Raw genomic sequence first — 8447 nt, forward strand, 5'->3', positions numbered from 1 at the left:
ACCATTAATCTAAGAATCTAGGAATAACTCTGATTCCAACTTCCAGTGAAATTAAAACTTACTGCAAGATGGGAAAAATTCTACTATAAAAACTTATAGGCTCATGGACTTCCCTGGTGGTGCAGTGGTTAAGAATCTGCCTGCCAATGCACGGGACATGGGTTCGAGCCCTGGTCCAGGAGGATCCCACATGCCGTGGAGCAACTAAGCCCCTGCGTCACAACTACTGAGCCTGCGCTCTAGAGCCCGCGAGCCACAACTACTGAGCCCGCGTGCCTTAGAGCCCGTGCACCACAACTACTGAAGCCCACACACTCTAAGGCCCATGTGCAGCAACTACTGAGCCCATGTGCTGCAACTACTGAAGCCCATGTGCCTAGAGCCCGTGCTCCGCAACAAGCCACCGCAATGAGAAGCCCGCACAAAACAAAGACCCAATGCAGCCAAAATAAAAATTAAGAACACTTATAGGCTAGTAATTACATTTAGTAATTTGGATTATAAACCTGGTATCTAGATCAAATAAGAAATCAAACTATTAACAGCGAAATTTCTAAATTCTAAGTAGAAAAAATGTGGGACAGTTTTGAATTTAAATCAATCAAACCCAAAAAAGGTACAGATAATATCTATTTTAAGAAACAGTTTTACTAAGTCCCTTTTACATTCCTCTCCTCCCTGAAACCCACTCATTAAAAAGAACTGTAAAAAATTAACAAACATGTTTAACTGAATTACTCTGCTGTACATCTGAAATTAACACAACATTGTAAATCAACTATATTTCAATTAAAAATTTTTTTTGAATTAATAAACAGAAACGCAGGAAGATAGCATCCACTTCCTAAAGCTTTTGGCCTTAAAGGGACATAAGGTCACCAAAGAAAAACTACAATTTGCCCAAACCCAGGTTTGATATTTAGGGCATCTAATATCAGAAAAAGGGCTACACCTAGACCCAGGCAGACTTCATGGCAGCCAAATTTCCCAAAACCAAAACTAAGCACCAGCTGGGACGTTTTCTCAGGCTAGTTGGTTACTGCAGAAATTGGATCCCAAATTTCTCTTACTGCCAAATCGCTACATGTTTTACTCAACAATAACAACCTCAACCCCACCTTTTGAGAAGGACCACAAGACACAGCCTTCAAGGCCTTAAAATAGAGTTTGATGAACCTATGTGCCCTGGGCATCCCCATTATCACATTCCCTTTTTCTTTTTTGTATACGAAAAGGAAGAGCATGCCCTTGGGGTAGTCACCCAAAACCATGGAGACCACCATCAGCCCAAAGGGTATTATAAACAGCAACTGGACCCTGTGGCACAGGGATACCCCTTTGCCTTAGAGCCATTACAGCCACTGCCCTTTCGTTAAGGCCACTGGGAAAATCATGCGGGATCCCCTTTAACCATCTGTACCTCATGCAATAGAAGCTCTCCTAAATTCTCATTACACTCAACGTTTATCAGCTGGCCTCCTCACCGCCTATGAAATCCTTTTGTTAACTGCCTCTCCCATAACTCTTTTATTGTTGTAATAACTTAACCTGGCTACTCTTCTCCCCTCCTCCACCAAAGTACCTCTCCACACGAATCACCTCATGGTTCTATAGGAAATTCCACTGGGTAAACGTGACTTCTCATGGTTCACTGATGGTTATTTTAAAGGTGACAATGGCAAATACTTTGCTGGGTATGCTATTGCAACTCCTTTTGATGTTGTTGAGGCAGCATCTTTACCTATGGCTACTTCAGCCCAACATACTGAATTATACACCCTTACAGGGGCTTGTAGTTTAGCCAAGGACAAAAGTGTCAATATTTACACTGACAGTAGATATGCTTTTAGAGTAGCTCATGATTTTGGAATGTTGGGGAAGCAATGTGGCTTCTTTACTTCCAGTGGAAATAAAATTTTAAGTGGCCCCTATGTTCAGGAATTATTGAATGCAATACTCTTACCTGCCGCTTTAGCTATTAAGATTCCAGGGCATTCTAAGCTTGATTCTCTGGAAGCAAAAGGAAATCACCTTGCTGCTATTTCTGCAAGGAATGCTGCCCTTAAAGGGACCAACGACAGCCAATCCTCTGTCATGGTCCAAAGAGATATTTCTCCAAATGATAATTTAGAAAAACTGGCTAGAAAGGCCCAACAGCTGGCCTCAGAAAAGGAAAAACAAGATTAGAAATTCAGGAGGTTCCCTGGTGGCGCAGTCGTTAAGAATCCACCTGCCAATGCAGGGGACACGGGTTCGAGCCCTGGTCCGGGAAGATCCCATATGCCACGGAGCAACTAAGCCCGTGCACCACAACTACTGAGCCTGCATTCTACAGCCTGTGCGCCACAACTACTGAGCCCATGTGCCACAACTACTGAAGCCCGCGTGCCTAGAGCCCGTGCTCCACAAGAGAAACCACCGCAATGAGAAGCCCGCGCACCGCAATGAAGAGTAGCCCCCACTCGCGGCAACTAAAGAAAGGCCACACGCAGCAACAAGGACCCAATGCAGCCAAAATTAAATAAATAAATAATAAAAATAAATTTAAAAAGCTGCCTGCTGACTTAAAAAAAATTAGAAATTCAGCAACTGTTGGTTTGATAGAACAGAAAGCTCTGGTTTGAACTAAGTAACAACAGTCCTATGGGAGACCAAGATCCCCACTCCTCACCACTGTACATGCATTAAAGCATCAGTCTACTGACAAAATGAAAGCCTTCATGAATCAATATTGCTGCGGAAACATTAAGAACGCCACAAAAGGTGCCTCCCTCACTTGTCAAAATACAACCCATGTAGGCCTGTGCGTACTGTCCTGGGACATCTTCATCTGCATGATGGACCATTTGAGGTCTGGCAAATGGATTTCATAAAACTTCATCTAGTGAATGAAGTATGCTTTAGTCACGGTCTGTACATTTTCACTGGACTTCCCTTGCAGACAGCCTACTGCCTCTTAACGTGGCTAAAGTCCTTTTGGAAAAGAGTATCGCTACTTGGGAAACTCCTCTCAAACTTCATAGTAATCAAGTAACCCATTTCACAGGCCAGGTGCTTCAACAAGTGTGCACTGTTCAGCTGGTTTTACAACACTTACACTTTACTTACCATCTTCAATCCTCTGGTTTAGTTGAACGTACTAACAGCATTATGAAGACTCAACTGGCAAAATGTGTAAAGACCCTCCAAACACCTTAGCCAAAAGCATTGCTGTTGGTTCTTCTAAATCTCAGATCCACCCCTTTTGGAATTCAGAAACTCTCAACCTTTGAGATCATCACAGGACACCCAAAGCACTTGTCCCCTGCTTCTTACTACCCACAATTAATAAAAGGAGAGATACTCCAACACTGAAAGGTCTAATTGTCTCTATTAAAAAGAACCATGATGGGCTCCCCTGGTGGCGCAGTGGTTGAGAGTCCGCCTGCCAATGCAGGGGACACGGGTTTGTGCCCCGGTCTGGGAAGATCCCACATGCCGTGGAGCGGCTGGGCCCGTGAGCCATGGCCGCTGAGCCTCCGCGTCCGGAGCCTGTGCTCCGCAACAGGAGAGGCCACAACAGTGAGAGAGGCCCGCGTACCACAAAAAAAAAAAAAAAAAAACCAAGTTTTGGTAGGGCGGTCTTTTTAAATTTACTTATTTTATTTATTTTTGGCTGTGCTGGATCTTTGTTGCTGTGTGCGGGCTTCATCTAGCTGCAGCAAACAGGGGCTACTCTTCGTTGCAATGGGCCGGCTTCTCGTTGCGGTGGTTTCTCTTGTTGCAGAGCACGGGCTCTAAGCACACGGGCTTCAGTAGTTGTGGTGCACGGGCTTAGTTGCTCCGTGGCATGTGGGATCTTCCCAGACCAGGGCTGGAACCCGTGTCCCCTGCACTGGCAGGCAGATTCTTAACCACTGCGCCACCAGGGAAGCCCGGTAGGGCAGTCTTTTTACCATGCACCCTCAGGGCATGAAGACCTTAAGCATCACACCTTGCAACCTGGAGATTTCATTTACTGGAAAAGACACTTCCAGAAGAACTGTATTCAGCATCACTGGAAAGGCCCCTATCAAGTACTAGTAACCAACCCTTGTGCCACCAAACTCCAAGGAATACAACTCTTGGATTCACAATACATCTACAGGAAGCACCGCACTCTGACTGGACCTGCACATCCTCTGGTGACCTGAAAGTAAAGATTTCCCGGAATTGAAGCAGACAGTATCTGATGAGACAGCTTTCCCAAGATATCCAGATCAGACCTGCTGGAAGGTTGCCACTGTTAGGCTGCACCCCTCAGGCCTGCAAGCCTTGTAGCTGCCAAGCCTCGAAGAGCCCAGACTCAGTGACAGAGACATAAATGGCTTACTGGACAGAGGATCTTACATGCCTGAAGCAAGGTCCTGGAGTGACACCCCACCGTGTATGGCAGACAGCAGGCAGGACAGGACACGGCAGCACTCTTCACTACTCAAGGGAGGAGGAGGCTACCATTTATGGGGGCGGGAATTGACATCAGATGGGCTCATCAGTTACCAGGGACTAATTAACCTCTATAATTAAGATGATTGGATAGTCATGTGAGTGAAGCAGGGACTGGTCAAGCTGGGCGTGTACAGAGAGCAGAGAACAGCCATTTTGAACGGCCTAACCAGACAGTAGCCAAACCTTTGATGATGGCCTAAGACTTCAGAGGATCGCCAATGTCTATCATCTTGACAACATATGGATTTTAGATTAAAAGTGCCTGAGAGTTCTCCCTCCTACCTTTCCTTGTTACTTGTGACCTTAATAGGTTTCCCATCTGTGCACTTTCCCTCCAACTTGAGACACTACACCCAGGAAAGATACTTCCCGACACTGAGGGACAAAAAGCCCCTGAAACTAGAAAACCTGACTCTTGATCAGCAATGCTTTCAGAGAAAAATCTTGATCAAAATGGAGAAGTGTAAAAAACTAATAAACAGAAACCTCAATTAGAGTCAGAAGACCAGAAGCGGGGAGCTCTCATGCCCTGCAAAGATAGCAGAGCCCAACGAGAAGAAGAAAGATTCCTCTTCTTTGCTGGCAAGGACTCAACTCAATGAAAAGCCATGGATTCTTTGTTTATTACAGCCCTCCCAACTGCCTTTTCATCTCTAAAAAAGCTTTCGCCTTCCCTGCCATGCTGGGGAATTGCACAGTGGCTTGTCATGGTTACACACCCTGAATTGGGATTCCCTGCTGATGCCAAATAAACCCATCTTTCCTGGAGAAATGTGTGCCAGTCTTTTGGTTCAGGTAAACAGAACCAGTGCTGAGTCCTGACCCACTAAAATGCAGCCTTAACAGGAGTAATTATGTGGCAAAAAAAAATCACCAGATACCTTAATTAAACGTTCACGAATTGGTACATTAGGATACATCAGAATAAGATGTTGAAATAATAAGTTTTTATGTAAGATGAGTAAGTGATTCCTTGACAATAAGGTTTTAGGCCACAAAAAAAAAATAAAATCTTAAAATTTTGAATTTGAGTCAGGCCAAATTCACGTCCTCAATCTTTCACTGAATAGAGGCACCTGAGCAGAGCAGGCAGCTGAAATTAACAAAACACATCAATTACAAACTGGGTTTAGACGAGCGTTTATTACCTGCAGCACTTCCCGATTCTGAGAGCTCAACTTCCTTAGGCTAAAATAAGAATTGGATCAGATGGTCTTCTAAGTTTAAGTTATCTTCCAAATTTGAAAGCCCGTGACTAAGGTTCTTTTTGACTCACTCCAGGGATGTTCCTCACCTTAGACTTCCTAATATGCATTTTTTTTAACATTTGTAACCTCAACTTGTAAAATGAAACACAAATACAGAAAAACCCACAAAATAAATGTATACTTTAATGAATTATTGTAAGAGACACATCCTCATAATCATCACTCAGGTCAGGAATAGCACTTTGCCAGCGACCCCAGAATCCCTTCCCTGAGCCTAGGACCCTAACAACTCCTACTCCCCAAAAGTAATCACTCTCCGGACTTTGATGCGTTTCTTTATAGTTTTCTCACTGTAGTGTGCATTCCCAGACACCAGAGTTTAGTCTTCCACATTTTCTAAAAGCATGGCGCATTTTTAAGTCTCTTTTAATCTACAAGTTCACCTAGGTATCATCTGAGAAGCCAGAAGTCAGAGGAATTCACACATACGAGCAACTGAAGCATTTAAGATTCAGCGGACAGAGCCTACATTCAACAAACTCTGAAACGGTTCAGGTGGTAACAGCACGCTGGTAAAGACATGAGTGAACCCTCCTCTTAATCATCCCCACCTTCAAATCATTAACTCCCTCTCTAGCGGCAATCAGCAATACCAGGAAACTCGATAGAAATGCAAATTCTCGCCCTGGGCCCAGATCTACTGAATCAGAAACTCTCGAAACAGGGTCCAGCAATTTTGCGTTTTAACTCGCCGTCCGGATGCGCGCTACCTTTGAAAACCGCAGGCGAAGTCAACCTTTCCCGAGGGCACAAAAGGCGGCGGGCACTATGCTAAGCACTAAACAAGTGCTCCTCCTCGCAACACTTTTCGGACCAAATCAACTGCAAGCTTTGAGCGTGGTCTGACGTCGAAAGTGTAGGCTCTGAGTCTCTACGTAAACACCCTCTCCTCCCCACCCCAAGTAGATCGCGGCCAGCGAACTGGCGGCTTTCACTGCCTCCCCACGTCCACCGACATCAGTCAGCGAGGCCGGCTTAGAACCCGGAAAGCTAAGTCAGCGTTTTAAGGTATAAAACTCCGAATACGGGGCGTCTATAAAGCGCGTCTCCCGAACCCAGGTCTAGAATAGGTGTCCCGCGTACCCTGAACCAAAAGTTGTGCGGGGTTTAACACAAACACAAAGCAGAACCCGAAGAGAGAGAGGGGGCGCTGAGGGCACAGGGTCCACGGAGGGAGGGAGGGTGGTGGGCAGCTCCCCTGCAGGCCTAGTCTCTCCAACAAACGCTGAAAGACACAGGAACCCACTTTAAAAACGGCACTACCGCTCACCTTCTAGCTCTGTGGGGAGAAGCCGCAGGTCCACTGGAGGCCTGCCGCCAGTGCGCGCGTCTCGCCCCCGACCCCTTAGGACGAGTCCACTGGCCAAAAGCCAGGGGCGAAGCAATGGAGCAAGGCCGACAGCGTGAGGCCGTGCAGGTCTAGCACCCCTCTGTGTTTGCATTCGGCCTGCCCGTCTCCAGGGCAGCACGCAGAACGCCGGAAGGAGCGCAGGGCGCTGATTGGCTGAGCAGTTTCGCTTCCCATTGGCTGGGGCCTGGAAGTGACACCGCCTCGCGCCCAGCGTTAGGACGAGTCCACCGATCTACCCTAGGTCGGGGTAAAAAGTGCAGGGCTCAGAGCGTCGGCGACCGGCCTTGCGAGTTCTGCACCCCTCCGCGTTTGGATTAGCCCATCCCGTTTCCAGGGCAGCACGCCGAACGCCGGAAGGAGCGCAGGGGCGCTGACTGGCTGAGCACTTTGAGTAGCTATTGGCTGGGGCCCGGAAGTGGGCGGCAGTGTTGGAGTGTCTGTCCATCCGAGCTGTGTGTGGGGACTGGGGGCTTGGGCGGGTGGAGGAGAACTGCCTGGGCGGTAGTTGCATAGTTGGCGGCAGTGGAGTCCTGGGCCCTCGTCATTTCTTCCTGCACCCACTGTCCTCCGTTTCCTTCCATCCTTTTTCTTTCTGACGCCCTCCAGAGTTCAGGTGGACGTGACGGCATAATCCGGATAACGAATGGCTCCTCGAATAGCTTCCTGACCCTTTAGAAAAAAGAAGGCTATGAATTACCTTCTTTCTTGTACATGAGAAAACAGACCAGATCCCTGATCTCCAGTTGGTTGCTTATGACTTTCAAAGCTCCACGTTCTCAAATTCCAACCACCAGAAACGTTAACACCAGCTCCTCTCTTCCATGCGAGTTAGCGCAGAGATTATCAACTTTGGCATCAGAATCATCTGGAGCGCTTGTTAAAACAAGCCCACCCACCCACAGCACTTCTGATTCTGTAAATCAGGACGAGGCCCCTAATTTCGCATTTCTATCAAGGTTCCAGGTGATGTGGATATTGCCAATAAGGGACCACGCTTTGCAAACCTTTACGTGTAGGAACCGTGCCTCTCTCTGATCTCAAGTTAACCACGTCTCCTATTCTTCTAACCCTTCTTGCCTTCTCAGGAGTCTTACATTAGCCATTATTGTCAGTTTTTTGTATTTAAGAGAATTGATGTAGAAAAAATTCCTCATCTATCACTTCCTAATTAATCAAGACATACAATGAAATATCAGCTAGTTTATTCCGAGTTCTGACAGCCTACGCGTTCATGTCAGAAACAAAACCAAATCCTGGTGCTTCTTAGCCTAAGTTCTTTGGATGCCTCCAGGGAATACATAAACCTGCCAAGGCAGTTAAAATGTTGTGTGCATGTGCATTTTTCTGGGTGGAGAGGCCAT

At 46.6% G+C, this 8447-nt stretch overlaps 1 protein-coding gene across 10 annotated transcripts in view; it reads right to left on the reverse strand.

Moving 5' to 3' along the window:
• ULK4 (unc-51 like kinase 4) overlaps nt 1–7156 on the reverse strand; it is a 523422-nt gene extending 516266 nt beyond the window's left edge. For all 10 annotated transcript variants that reach the window (XR_009565989.1, XR_009565987.1, XR_009565986.1 and 7 more), the window contains exon 1: nt 7006–7156. The gene's annotated coding sequence lies outside the window, so the exon portion shown is untranslated. The remainder of the gene's footprint in view (nt 1–7005) is intronic.
• Between the last annotated feature and the right edge of the window lie 1291 nt (nt 7157–8447).

The sequence above is a fragment of the Globicephala melas genome, chromosome 11, assembly GCF_963455315.2.
Source record: "Globicephala melas chromosome 11, mGloMel1.2, whole genome shotgun sequence".
In the NCBI taxonomy this organism is placed as follows: domain Eukaryota; kingdom Metazoa; phylum Chordata; class Mammalia; order Artiodactyla; family Delphinidae; genus Globicephala; species Globicephala melas.